General features: G+C 40.3%; 1 long non-coding RNA gene across 1 annotated transcript in view; it reads right to left on the bottom strand.

The window, feature by feature from the left end:
- Positions 1-4,310: 4,310 nt before the first annotated feature.
- The window catches only part of Cdk4-ps4 (cyclin-dependent kinase 4, pseudogene 4), a 42,916-nt gene continuing 32,090 nt past the window's right edge, over positions 4,311-15,136 (bottom strand). The window contains exon 3 of the long non-coding RNA XR_015687189.1: positions 4,311-4,498. This is a non-coding gene — a long non-coding RNA (cyclin-dependent kinase 4, pseudogene 4). The remainder of the gene's footprint in view (positions 4,499-15,136) is intronic.

Raw genomic sequence — 15,136 nt, 5'->3', positions numbered from 1 at the left:
CCATCAATGTTAATTGAGAGTTTTGCTGGATACAGTAACCTGGGCTGGCATTTGTGTTCTCTTAGGGTCTGTATGACATCAGTCCAGGATCTTCTGGCCTTCATAGTTTCTGGCGAGAAGTCTGGTGTGATTCTGATAGGTCTCCCTTTATATGTTACTTGACCTTTTTCCCTTACTGGTTTTAATATTCTTTCTTTATTTTGTGCGTTTGGTGTTTTGACAATTATGTGACGGGAGGTGTTTCTTTTCTGGTCCAATCTATTTGGAGTTCTGTAGGCTTCTTGTATGTCTATGGGTATCTTTTTTTTTAGGTTAGGGAAGTTTTCTTCTATGATTTTGTTGAAGATATTTACCGGTCCTTTGAGCTGGGAGTCTTCACTCTCTTCTATACCTATTATCCTTAGGTTTGATCTTCTCATTGAGTCCTGGATTTCCTGTATGTTTTGGACCAGTAGCTTTTTCTGCTTTACATTATCTTTGACAGTTGAGTCAATGATTTCTATGGAATCTTCTGCTCCTGAGATTCTCTCTTCCATCTCTTGTATTCTGTTGGTGAAGCTTGTATCTACAGCTCCTTGTCTCTTCTTTTGGTTTTCTATATCCAGGGTTGTTTCCTTGTGTTCTTTCTTGATTGCTTCTATTTCCATTTTTAATTCCTTCAACTGTTTGATTGTGCTTTCCTGGAATTCTTTCGGGGATTTTTGTGTCTCCTCTCTATGGGCTTCTACTTGTTTATTTATGTTTTCCTGGAATTCTTTCAGGGATTTTTGCGATTCTTTCAGGCGTTTTTGCGATTCCTCTCTGTAGGCTTCTACTTGTTCTCTAAGGGAGTTCTTCACGTCTTTCTTGAAGTCCTCCAGCATCATGATCAAAAATGATTTTGAAACTAGATCTTGCTTTTCTGGTGTGTTTGGATATTCCATGTTTGTTTTGATGGGAGAATTGGGCTCCGATGGTGCCATGTAGTCTTGGTTTCTGTTGCTTGGGTTCCTGCGCTTGCCTCTCGCCATCAGATTATCTCTAGTGTTACTTTGTTCTGCTATTTCTGACAGTGGCTAGACTGTCCTATAAGCCTGTGTGTCAGGAGTGCTGTAGACCTGTTTTCCTCTCTTTCAGTCAGTTATGGGGACAGAGTGTTCTGCTTTCGGGCGTGTAGTTTTTCCTCTCTACAGGTCTTCAGCTGTTCCTGTGGGTCTGTGTCTTGAGTTCACCAGGCAGCTTTCTTGCAGCAGAAAAGTTGGTCTTACCTGTGGTCCCGAGGCTCAAGTTCACTCGTGGGGTGCTGCCCACCGGCTCTCTGCAGCGGCAGCAACCAGGAAGACCTGTGCTGCCGTTTCCGGGAGCTTCAGTGCACCAGGGTTCCAGATGGTCTTTGGCTTTTTCCTCTGGCGTCCGAGATGTGTGTGCAGAGAGCAGTCTCTTCTGGTTTCCCAGGCTTGTCTGCCTCTCTGAAGGTTCAGCTCTCCCTCCCACGGGATTTGGGTGCAGAGAACTGTTTATCCGGTCTGTTTCCCTCAGGTTCCGGCAGTGTCTCAGGCAGGGGTCCTGCCGCTGCTGGGCCCTCCCCCACGGGAGCCTAGAGGCCTTATACAGTTTCCTCTTGGGCCAGGGATGTGGGCAGGGGTGAGCAGTGTTGTTGGTCTCTTCTGCTCTGCAGCCTCAGGAGTGCCCACCTGACCAGGCGGTTGGGTCTCTCTCTCACAGGGTCTGAAGGCAGAGAGCTGCTGCGGGCCGGGATCCGCGGGTTCTTTTTTTTTTTTTTTTAGAGGTTTAATGACACAAATGTCTCTTGACTGTCACTTCTAAAGCAAACAGTTGTGTCTACTGTCCTGTGGGCAGTCTGTGAATAGGGTAGTATGTAATGTACCACAGGAAGGGCACTAGAAGAGGAGGTGCAAAATAGGGGATCATAAGTTTAATGAAAGACATTGTACTCCACTGGAAAAATACAGTGCAATTCTGCTTACTGGAAGCTGGAAGAAAAGGGGAATCTCAGCTAGAGAAATACAGATAAATGTGAGGATTTAATTAAATCATTGATAAAATGTTCTGCAGTTTTAGGTCAGGATCTTGACAATGCTAGGACTTAGAGTTTAAAAATCTCTGAATATACCATAGGGAAATCTCTGGTTCATTTCATAGTGCCATCACAGATTCACCTTGATATGCATTTAATGCCAACATTTGTAACATTTATTTTTCTATATTTATTTTTAATGATGGCAAGGATCAAACTAGAGCCACAGACATTCCAAGTAAGGATTCACAAGTGAACTACACCCCCAGGTTGTGTTTATTTAAAGAATATGTATTTTTTATTTAATTTAAAAACCTGTCTTTGTATGTGTGATATGTTGGTAGTTTATGTACATATGTGTGTAATTCTTTATTTTGTTGTCTTTTGTATTCCTGACCTCTCCAGGACTTTTCTTATCAAGGGATGTTAGATTTTGTCAAAGTCTGTTTTTTTATCTAGTGAGATGAATGTGTGTGTGTGTGTGTGTGTGTGTGTGTGTGTGTGTGTGTGTGTGTGTGTTTCCTCTTGGTTTGTTTATCTGGTGAATTATGTTTATTAATTTTCATATATTGAACCATCTCTGTATTTCTAAGGTGAAATCAACTTGATTGTGGTAAATAATTTTTATGTGTTCCTCGACCCAGTTTATAAAGATAGTTACATATTTTTGCATCTATATTCACAAAAGAAATTGGTCAGTAATTCTTTTTCCTGGTTAGCCTTTATATGACTTGGGTTATCAGGGTTAAGTGTGGCCTCATATTTTGTCCTGTTCCTTCTGTATATATTTTGTGGGACAATTTGAGAAGGTTTGGCATTAACTTTTGTCTAAAAGTCTTATAGACTTCTGTGCTAAAACCATCCGGCCCTGTCCTTTTAAAAATTAATTAATATATTCACTTTATATAATGATTAAAACCCCCCCACTACTTCCAGTCCTCCCTTACATAGTCATCTTCCATTCCCCTCCTCTTTTCTTCTGATAGGAAGAGGTTCCCCTGGGCACCAACCCACCCTGCATATCAAGTCACTGCCCACTGAGGTCATACAAGGCAGGCAATATAGTCATGGACAGTCCCAGCTTTACTTTTGAACACACATAAAGACAAAGCTGCACATCTGCTACATGTATGCAGGGGTGGGCAGCTAAGGTCCAGCCCTCATATGCTCTTTGTTTGATGGTTCAGTTTCTGGGAGCTCACAAGGGACCAGGTTAGTTGAGTCTCTTGGCCTTCTTGTAGAGTCCCTATCCCCTCTGAATTCTTCAATCCTTCCTCTAACTGTTCCATGGTAATGAAAGGTTTCTAACTAAACCCTGAGCTGTTTCGCTGTGGGTCTCTGCATCTGTTTCTGTTAGCTACCAAGTGGAGCCTCTCAGAGGACAGTTATGCTAGACTCCTGTCTGTAAGCACGACAGAATATTTTTAACACTGTCAGTGATTGGTTTTTACTCAAAGGATGGGTCTCAAGTTGGGCCAGCCACTGTTTGGTTGTTCCCTCAGCATCTGCTCCAACTTTGCCACTGTAATTCTGGTAGGCAGGACAAATTTCAGGTCAAAGTTTTGTGGGTGGGTTGGTGTCCTTATCCCTTCCACTAGGAGTCCTTCCTGGCTACAGGAGATAGCCACTGAGGTTCCAAATCCCTCACTATTAGGAATCTCATCTAGAGTTACTCTTATAGATTACCTGGAGCCTCCCCCATCCCAGGTCTCTGCTGACAATTTTCAGTTTACTCTCCAGTCCTTCTCTCACTGGCTCTTTACCTGATCCACCATCCCTTTCCCTTCTCCATACTTTCTTATAGCCTGTTCCCTCCCTCCATCTATTTTTTGTGGTGGCATTTAATAGCTGCTTCAATTTCCTTAGGGGATATATTTTTAATTGCTTATCTGATCCTGTTTTAACTATGGTAAATGGTATGTATCAAGAAAATTATCCAGCTCTTCTGAAGAGCTAGATACATTTGTCCCAAAGCACTCAAGTTAGAGGAAAGATTGGTGCTGACCAATAAAGCTTCTGTGATGCTCTTTATGAAAGGAAACAAACAGGAAGCAAAATGTAGATTAAGCAAACAAATTCAGAAAATACTGAATAGTACTGGGGTTGAACTTTTGATATACTGGAGGATGAAGAAATGCGTCAGGGATTAAAAGCATTTTCAAATTGGCCAACCTACTCTCAGCTATATGTGAGAGGGGATCTTGTTGGAAGATTAGATATTGTCAAGGAACTAAAAGATAACAGTGAATTGCTGCCTGTACTGAAAGGAGAAAATTAGTGAACATTAAGCATGTTATCCAAGACTGCAATAAGTATTTAATTACCATGGAACAGTTGATAACTTGAGAAGTTACTGAAAAGTGGACTGAGAGTACAAATATGACACACTCAGTTGTGCTCAATGTGCGTCACAGAGTTGTGCTGAAGAAACAAGTTACATTTTCCATGAAGCATAGAAGGCAATAAACTCTTCAGATTCATCTAGAAATGAAAAAAAGTAAATTATTCATTTCTTTTAGATTATCAAATTTGATAGAATACAGAGCTTTAAAGTATGTCCTAAAGATTCTCTGCATTTCCTTTCATTGTAGTTTATTGTTTGTGTTCCCTTTATCTCTAATTTTGTTAATTTTGATGTTTGCGCTCTGCCTTTTACTGAAATTGGATAAGGATTTGTCAGTCTTACTGATTTTTTTCAAAAACCAATCCATTGTTTCATTGATTAGTTGCATTTTTCTACTTTATTGATTTCAGCCCCAAGCTTGATCATTTCTTACAGTCTACTCCATTATATTGTAATTTCTTCTTTCATTCTATAACTTTAGATGTCCTGCTATTTCTGCTATAAACTGCCTCTAAGAACTTTTGGTCCTTGTGTTCCATTAACTTGAGTGTATAGTGATTAATTTTTATTCGATTATAGAAAGTCTTTAGTTCATTTCTTGATTAATACATTAAACAATTTTTCACTTAATAGAAAGTTGTTCAGTTTCTGTGATTTTGCAACCATTCTACAGTTTGTGTTGTTGATATACAGCTTTAATATGTGGTGTTCTGGTAGGAGGCAGGGTGCTATATAAATTTTCTTGTATTTATTGAGACTTGCCTTGTGTCATAAAATATCAATTTTGGGGAAAGTTTCATTAATTACAGAGAAATAATGTATATTATTTTGTGTTTGGATGAAATGTTCTATAATTATCTATTAGGTCCATTTGATCTATAGCATCAATTTCTTCCAGTATTTCTCTGTGTAATTTGCCTGTGTTACCTGTTTATAGTTTAGAGTGGGTTATTAAAGTCTTCCACTCTCAGTGCGTGAGGGTCAATATGAAATTTAAGCTGTAGTCATGTTTCTTTTATAGACTTTGGAGCAGTTCTGTTTGGCATAGATGTTAAGAATTGAAATGTCATTTGCCCTTTGATGGATATGTAGTGTTCCTCGCTATTTCTTCTGGTTAGTTTTTGTTTGGTCTATTTTGTTAGTTATTAAAATTATTTCCCAGTTTTTTCCTTAAGTCCACTTACTTGGGAAACCTTTTTCAAATCCTTCATCCTGAAATAATGTCTACCTTTGATGTTAAGGTATGTTTCTTGGATGCAAAAAAGGATGGGTGCTTTCCCCCCATTCACTCTGTTAGTCTATGTCTTTTTATTGGGAGTTGAGACCACTGATATTGAAAGATTCCAATGACCAATGATTGTTTGCTGAATCTTGTTATTTTGTTATTGCTTTTTGTGGTAGTGTATGTGTGTGCACATGTGTTTCCCTCCCTTTAGTTTTGGTGGTTTGGAATTATTTATTTATTTCTTGTTTCAAGGTTTTCTTGAAGTTCTTTGAGTAAGAAACTTTTAGCATCTTTTCTAGGACTGGATTTATAGATATATATTCCTTAAATTTTATTTTCATCATGGAGTATCTTATTTTCACCATATATGTTTTGAATTTTTTTCAGGGTATAGTAGTGTGGCCTAGCATGTATGGTCTCTTAGCATCTGTAGCACACCTGTCCAGGACTTTCTGGCTTTAGAGTTTCCATTGTGAAGTCAAGTGAACTTCTGAAATGTTTGCTTTTAGATGTTACTTGGTATTTTTCCCTTGCAGTTTTTAATATTTGTCCTTTGTTCTGTATATTTAGTTTTTTCATTATTATGTGCTAAGGAGACTTTGTTTTCTTGTCCAATCTATTTGTTGTTCTGAATGTTTCTTGTACCTTTTATAGGCATCTCTTTCTTTAGGTTAAAAAATGCTCTTCTATGATTTTGTTGAAGATATTTTCTGATCATTTAATCTGATTTTTTTCCTTTATTCTTATTACTCTTAGATTTGTTCTTTTCACAGTGTACCATATTTCCTGGGGTTTTATGTTATAAAAGTTTTAGACCTAACAGTTTCTTTAACCAATATATCTATTTTTTTTCCAATAGTGTCTTGAATGAATGAAATTCTGCCTTAAGTCTCTTTTATATTCTGTAGTTTCTTTTCAAATATGCAAATTTTTTATTTCCATAATTTGCTCGGTTTGGTTTTTTCTCATTACTTGTACTTCCTTCTTTAAATCTTGAGCAGTTCTATTTCTCTCTTTTCCTGCATGGTTTGTTGTGGCTTTCTGGATTTCTTTAAAGGATTTATTAATTCCTTCACATGGTAAATTTTTGTTTTCCTAGATTTCTTTAAGCAATTAAAAAAAAGTCTTGTTTAAATATCTCTAGGATCCTCATGAATGCTGTTTTCATATGTGTGTCTTGGGCTTCAGCACTTGCTATTGTATTGTTACTGGACTCCAATGGAGATACATTATGCTGGCTGTTACTCTTTGTGTTTTTATGCTGATGTCTAGGCCTGTGGGATTGGGATTATTACAGGACTGGGTGATGGTATCTTCAGTTTCTGTTGGGTGTTGTTGTTTTCCTTGGTTTCTCCTTTTTTCCTGTACTTTAGGAGAGTGTGGTGGCTGTATGCTACCTAGCAGAAAAGTTTCTGTGGACCTGTTTCCATGACCTGCTCACCTGGTGGCTTCCTAGTTTATACCTGCTGGTGTTGGAGGCTGGACAATGGGGTGAGGTGGGGGAAGAAAGGTTGAAAATTTGGGACCTGTTGGAAATGGGGTAAGAGAGACCACAGACCACAGAGCTGGATATAAGCCTGGGAGAATTGGAAGCTGGAGGAGCAGAAGTAGAGATATAGATCTGCCATCAGTTACTTGATACCCTGGCAGGAGGGGCCCTTGAGTTGGCAGGAGTGCTGGGGGCTGGGACTGATCCAAGTGTAATGGGAAGGAGGTTAGAAGTGGAAGATTGGTGAGATCAACAGGAGGGTTGCAGGGAAGGCTGACAGAGGTGTTCTACTGAAGCGCTAGGGGCGAGACTGGAGGATTGGATCTGGAGAAAGAGTTATTAAAACTTAATTAACTGAACAGAAACTTGAAATAGGAACATGCTCAGATTTATTGCAGCTGTTCAGTGTAACCAAGTAGCCTGTGGTTGTTTTTGCATCTATAGACTTTACATGTGAACTACCACCTAATAATCCAGACACTGACAAATGCCCCTAGGACATGTAGCTATCTGGACTACAGTTAATCATGCTGATACCCCAGTGATCAGGAAGCTTGCTTCCACATCTCACTTTTCTTTCTTTTCCTAGTTGCTACTTCTCACTCTAGGCCTGGGCCAGGGGTCTGCTCTGAAGGCTACCAAATCTGTGAGCAGATCATTGTTTAAACCCTGTGAAATATAGGTTGGTAGTTTCAACATGACTGGGAGAATTTTGCCCTTTCACAATGGACTCTTAGGTGATCCCATACTATACGGTCATCTTGTCTTTGGACAGAGTTCACATGTCCTAGGAGTTTTGTCAGGGATTTTGCTGGAATATGAGAACTCTGGCCACTCATTTGGTCTACATTCACTTCTCAGACACAAATTCTTCACATTTGACTAAGATCATCATTTAGATGTTTTTTAACCTGGCAGTTTTGCTTGGTACTTTGGGAATTTTTTCTAGACTAATGAGACTTCGTGGGCTCATTGTCAATCTATGTGTCTAAATATGCAACTGCTTCCCAGGGAGTATACTTCTACAGAAAGATTCTAAAACCAGCCCTGGATTCTTAATGCTTTCCCAGCTCCAGAGTTGAGGAATTGGAACTTTGGGAAGTAGTTATGTCATGAGAGCAGTACCCGGATTAAGAAGATAAGTAATCCAATAAAAGAACATCTAGGGAAGTATCCATTCATGAGTCACAAAATAACCCTCAGCAGTCACAGAAAGTACAAGGGCCTTGAACTCAGACTTCTTGTCTTTAGAACTGTGAGCAAACAGTATCTTCTGATGAGAAGCTACGGGCCTGAGATATAGCAGCTCACATGGCTCATGTAGTCCCAGGAATGAGTATCATTGGAGACACTGGTGAATTCCAGGGAAACAGCACTGAGGGAAGTACCACTCGAGCAGCTAGCCCTGCAGAAGCACCAAGCTTCTGTGATCCTACAATCTTGTGGCTAGAGATGACTGTCAGTATACTTGATTTCCTGTTAGAACAGCTAATCCTTTAAATCGAGGAGGCAGGAGGCAAACTTTCATGGTTTTGAACTACTTTGTAGATGCATGTGTATCCTTGCATGTGTGATCTCTTGGGCCCATATATCCACAAGTAGGCAATTGTTTATCGTTTGTTCACCAGGGCAGTAGCAGTGAGAGGGAAAAAATTAGAGAGATGATCGTCTTCTCATCCTCATGGAGTACTTGTTTCATTACCATAGGGGTGAATTTGCTGCCTTATGCCATATAACAACATGGTGTCTATTGCTCACTTCTGAGCTACAATTCACCATGTAAGAGAAAAACAGCAAGTATTTGGGAAACCAGATTCCAGATGCTGGCTTCTCTTGCTTTATCTTTTCACTTGCAGAACTGAGAAAGTACATTTCTTTCTCCTCTTCCTCCTCTTCTTCTTCTTTCTTTCTTCCTTTCTCTCTCCCTCTCTCTCTCTCTCTCTCTCTCTCTCTCTCTCTCTCTCCATTTTTGGTAATTTCTTAGTCTGCGATGTGTTGTTGAGACTCACATCATATATATAATCTCATAACTTTATTCTGAAGTATTTAGCTGGCCTAGAGGCTATAAAATAGTTTTCAACTTTGAGTCCTACTTTTTCTAAGTGTAAGCTCCTTCATTTTTCTAGATAAGCTGATATTTTGATACACTACCTTCTAATTTTAGTAGTATAGCTATTGATTTCAAGAGATCACTGTTATAGACTACTGCCATTGATCTTGATGTTGTACCAGAACCTGAAGATAAGACCCCATTGCTGGAAACTCTACATGTTTTTGTCATAGGACATGGCAAAGTCAAATGGATCCTGAACAGATGTTTTCTCCATGCTAAATGGCTTCTATAGTACAGAAATGTTCTTTGTAGGTTGATTCATTTGTCCACTAGAACTTTCCTCCAGCTATGTACCTGTGATATGTGTGTGTGTGTGTGTGTATACATATGTATATATACACATCTATAACTATCCTATACCTATAAAACTTATAGAAGAAAGATTAAAGCCTTAAAGATTCATATGAGTTCATGGGGTTATCAGGACAGAGATCACAGCAACAGATTGTCATGCATGGTACTTGAATGATAGTTGAATGCTCTTATCTTGAGACAATAAGCATGAAGCAGAGTGAAATCTCAACGTCCACCATTAATGACACATCTCTTCCTACCATGCAATATCTCCTAATAATACATTCCAACCATTGGCCCCAAGTGGTACCTGATTTTTCAAGCATGGGACCATTCTCACTGAAAACACCAGAGTGTAACCACTTTCTGGTTGGAATTAAGATCAAATTCACAGGCGAAAAAGCAAGCTTCAAACTGTCAAGCTGGAGAAGAACCTGTCTGAACCTACCACAATTTCTGTTAAACAGCCTATCAAAGTTTCCTCTGAATGCATATCTCTATGAATTCAAACCAAGTCAGAGAAGATTTTTAGTGGAAGGAACTGTGTTTAACACCACAAACTGTCCAAATGCAAAGAGAATGTCTGTGGGATTCCTAGGCATGTATGTGAGATTACGTCTTCTACTAAGTCTTAGAGACATCTTAGTTTTATGTCAGAAACCTTAGAATTAACATTTTCTTTGACAGATATATCAGTTTCTTCTATCATATCTTCAATGCTTAGATAGACTTAGATTCTCTGTTCCATCTCTTGTATTTCTCTGTTCAATTTCTTATATTCTGTTATGATTGCTTGCCTCTGTTGTTCCTGGTGGTTTTTTTTTAACCTTTGTCTCCAGGATTCCCCAGTTTGTGTTTTCTTTATTGCTATTTCCATTTCCACATCTTGAACAATTTTTGTTCATTCTTCACCTATTTGTATTTTCCTGTAGTTCTATAATATATCACTCATTTCCTGCGTAAAGGTCTATATCATCTTCATAAAATTGGATGTAATTTTTATTGTACTTTGAATGTGTAGTGGTAGCCAGGGCTTGCTGTCGTAGGATAGCTGGGTTCTTATGATGCCACATTTCCCTGGATCTTGATTGTGTTTTTTATGCTGGCCTTTAGCCAACTGGGTTTTGCAGTTATGATAGGGTAGATGTTGATTTCTGAGTTTATCTTTGGTAAGTATTTACCCAACTCTGTTCTATTTACTCTCTGTCGTCTAGTCTGAGTGGCCTGGGGTTCTGATGACTAGTTAGTTAGTCTTCATGTCTGGCAGGGTATCTTCCCTGGGGTTTTTGTGGCCTGTGTTGCCTCTGTGCTATTGGGTGCTAACCTTGACTCCTTGGTGCCTAGTACCAGCATGGCCTAGAATCCTTGGTGCCAGAAGGGTCTGCAGAAGAGCAGTCAGATTTGTGGGCCAGAAAATAAAGTGTGAGGACAGGGTGCAGAGAGGCTTCAACCAGAAATTGATGGGAAACTGATGCAGAGCCCACAGTCAGACACTAAGTGGAAAGTAAAGCATCCTGCTGTGGAGGAGGCAGAAGGATTGAAGGAGCCAGAGAGATCAAAGACCACAAGAAAACCTACAGAATCCACTAACATGGGCCCAAGGGGCTCATAGAAAGGGAACTGCAACTAGACAGCACGCATGGGACCGACTAGGCTCGTCACATGTGTGTAACAGTTGTGCAGCTGAGTCTTCATGGAGAACTCCTAAAGTGGGAGGAGGAGCTGTTTTTGGCTACATTGCATGCCTTTGTATCCCTTTCCCCTGACTGGACTGCCTTATTTAGCCTCAATAGAAGAAGATGTGTCTATTCTTACTGCAACTTGATATGTCAAGGCTAGCAGTATAAGGCGGGTCTTCTGGTTTCTTAGGGCAAGTTTAAGGGGGATGGGAGGGTGGGGGAAGAGAGCAAGAGGGACTTGGAGGAGGTAGTGGGGTGTGCTTATTGAGGTTCAGGTTCAATAAGGACCATACCAGAGCTGACAATGATCCAGAGTAGTGTCCCTCCCACTTTGGTACAAATAACTGTTTGGTTCATGAACAGTTGCAGAACTGTTCATGAACCAAACAGTTATTTGCAGAGCCTCATGTGCAATTCCTGGCCTGGTAATCATTGTGTAACCAGAAAGCGTGGGATGAATGACAGACATGTGCTCCCTTAGCCACCAAGGCTAATAAATGCTAAGCTAGTTTGCACCTAAGTCTCCAAGATGCAGGGGCTTACACAGCAGAAAGGCTGGTGTGTCCTGGGCTTACTTCAAGAATACAGATGGGCTTAATACAGATGGATCCTGAGTTTATCCCAGTACTGTGTATATTTCCATTAGTGTCCAATATTTCCATCATTGTCTTTGTTATCTTTCCTTTGCTGTGATAAACTTTTTTTTTCTTTTTTTCGGAGCTGGGGACTGAACCCAGGGCCTTGTGCTTGCTAGGCAAGCGCTCTACCACTGAGCTAAATCCCCAACCCCTGATAAACTTTTTAAGTAGCTTTTCTCAGGGTATTTTGTTTGGCTTTCCCACTTGAGGTTACAGATCATAAGGATGGAGAAGTCACAGTAGGAGGAGACTGAGGCAGGCAAGTCACATTGCATTCACGGTCTGGGTTCAGGAAGCAACAGACACTCATGCTCGGCTCTCCCTTTCTGCCCACAGGTTGGTACAATGCACCTTGGACAGGACCAGGACAGGCTGTACTTCCCACCTCACTTCTTTAGGATGACTCCCCCATAGACTTGCCCAGATGTTTGTCTTCCAGGAGATGCTAGATATCTTAAGTTGACAATTAAAAATAGGCATCACACTGGTCTAGAGTATATGGTTGTTAGCTTTTCTGGTATAGGTATGTGTGTTCTCTAGTTCCTATTGATTGCTTGACCTCTGCATGATGGGCCTACCACTGTGCTCTTAAGATCCCTCCTCTGGTTCTCATGTCCTGGTCTTCAGTGGGTGGGGTTTTATTCCTGCTTCTGCTGCCCAAGGTTAGAGAAGAGTGATGGAAAGAGCTACTTGGCCTAACAGTTCTAGTAGCCCAGACCATAGGTATTGACTTAGTAGATAGGGACTTTTCCAAGCACTGGATTTAATGCCTGGTGACAGGTTTCAGTTGTAGAGGTGAGTCATGATTTTCCCTTCCTGAGGTAGGAGCTGTCAACATGTTACAGACTGTTTTGGGAGAAGCAATGCTGCTGGCAACTTTTTTCCTTTCTGTGTTCTTCAGCATGTCTTCTCATTATGTTACACTAAAGCAAGAATTATGGTTTTCCCTGGACTCCTCAGTTCTTGTAGAGGCACTACTCACCAGTAGTGTGGCCACAGCTTGGTTTCTCTGTGCAGAGAGGGTCATTGACAGATGTTACTCAGTTGCATCTTTCTTTGTTTCTCTCATGATTATATCAGGAAGGATGGGTAACAAAACTGCAGAGTGGGACATGATTACCTACCTTTTGCAGGCATAGCCTGAAGGTAGAAGTGGCCTCTTGTATTTAGTATAAAATATAGGTCAGAACATAAATGGTAAGGGAGAATTTTATATTAAAATAAATGTTTATAACTAAATTCATGGAGAAAACATGGAATCAATAAAGAAGTTTAGGTATCTTTAACTTTATTAAAATCCATTCCTACCTATCACCAGGATAGGGAGTCAATACAAAGGAGGAAAGATATGATAGAAAGATATGAGTAGGGAAGTAGAAATGGAGGTGGAGCCTGGGGGAGTGTTTGTGAAGCAGTCAGAGTCAGACTCCCTGATTGGTGACTGGAGTGTAGGTAGAGCAAAGCAGTCCAGCTGAGTTGGCTTACCCATCCTGGGATCTGGTCTTCCTGCTTGCATTCTACTTTTAAAAACAATTTTAATGGATTTTTTATGTTTTTACATTTCAAATGTCATCCCATTTCCCAGTTCCCCCTCTCCCATTCCTCTTCCCACTGCTTCTATGAGGATGCTCCCACTCCCTCCCACCCACTCTTACCTCACCACCCAGGAATTCCCCTAAACTGGGGACCAAGGGCTTCTCCTCCTGTTGATGCCAGACAATGCATTCCTTTGCTGCATATGCAGGTGGAGTCATGGGTACTCTTTGGTTGGTGGTTTAGTCCCTGGGCACTCAGGGGGGTTTGGTTGGTTGATATTGTTCTTCTTCCTATGGGGTTGAAAACCTCTTCAGCTTCTTCAGTCCTTTCTCCATTGGGAATCCAGTGCACAGTCTGTGAGTTACCATGCAAGTATCCTCATATGTATCGATAAGGATCTGGCAGGAGCCTATCAGGAAACATCCATATCAAATTCCTGTTAGCAAGCACTTCTTGGCATCAGCAATAGTAACTGGGTTTGGTGGCTGTGTATGAAATGGATCCAGAGGTGGGGCACTCTATTGATGGCCTTTCCTAAAGTCTCTGCTCCACTCTTTGTGCCTGTATTTCTTCCCATGAATATTTTGTTCCCTTTCTAAGAAGGAATGAAGTATCCACATTTTGGTCTTCCTTCTTCTTGAGCTTCATATGGTCTGTGAATTGTATCTTGGGTATTATAAGCTTTGGGCTAATAGCAACTTATCAATGAGTAATACCATGTATGTTCTATTGCAACTGGGTACCTCACTCTGGATATTTTCTAGTTTCATCCACTTGCCTATGAATTTCATGAAGTCATTGCTTTTAATAGCTGGGAAGTACTACATTGTATAAATGAACCACATTTTCTGTATCCATTCCTCTGTTGAAGGACATCTGGGTTCTTTCTAGCTTCTGGCTATTATAAATAAGGCTGCTATGAATATAGTGGAGTATGTGTCCTTGTTATATGTTGGAGTATCTTTTGGTTATACATCCAGAAGTGGTATAGCTTGGTCCTCAGGTAGTACTATTTCCAATTTTCTGAGGAACTTCCAGACTGATTTCCAGAGTGGTTGTACCAGTTTGCAATCCCACCAACTCTGGAGGAGTGTTCCTATTTCTCCACATCCTCACCAGCATGTGCTTTCACCTGAGTTTTTGATCTTAGCTATTCTGACTGGTGTGAGGTGGAATCTCAGGGTTGTTTTGGTTTTCATTTCCCTGATGACTAAGGATGTTGAACATTTCTTTAGGTGCTTCTCAGTTGTTCAATATTATTCAGTTTAGAATTCTTTGTTTAGCTTTGTACTCCATTTTAATAGGGTTGTTTGGTTGTCTGGAGTCAAACTTCTTGAGTTCTTTGTATATGTTAGGTATCAGCCCTCTGTCAGATGTAGGATTAGTAAAGATCTTTTCCCAATCTGTTGGTTGCCTTTTTGTCCTAATGACAGTGTCCTTTGCTTTACAGAAGCTTTGCAGTTTTATGAGGTCTCATTTGTTGATTCTTGATCTTAGAGCATAAGCCATTGGTGTTCTTTTCAGGAAATTTCCCCCTGTGCCCATGTTTTCCAGGCTCTTGCCCACTTTCTCTTGTATTAGTTTGAGTCTACCTGGTTTTATGTGGAGGTCCTTGATTCACTTGGACTTGAGTTATGTACAAGGAGATAAGAATGGATCAATATGCATTCTTCTACTTGTTGATTGCCAGTTGAAGCAGGACCATTTTTAAAAATGCTTTCTTTTTTTTTTACTGGATGGTTTTAGCTCCTTTGTCAAAGATCAAGGGACCACAGGTGTGTGGGTTCATTTCTGGGTCTTC

This window comes from Rattus norvegicus, chromosome 4, assembly GCF_021556685.1.
Source record: "Rattus norvegicus strain SHRSP/BbbUtx chromosome 4, alternate assembly SHRSP_T2T, whole genome shotgun sequence".
NCBI classification, from domain to species: domain Eukaryota; kingdom Metazoa; phylum Chordata; class Mammalia; order Rodentia; family Muridae; genus Rattus; species Rattus norvegicus.
Note: the sequence above shows the minus strand (reverse complement) of the source record. Positions and strands in the feature narration are given on the sequence as shown.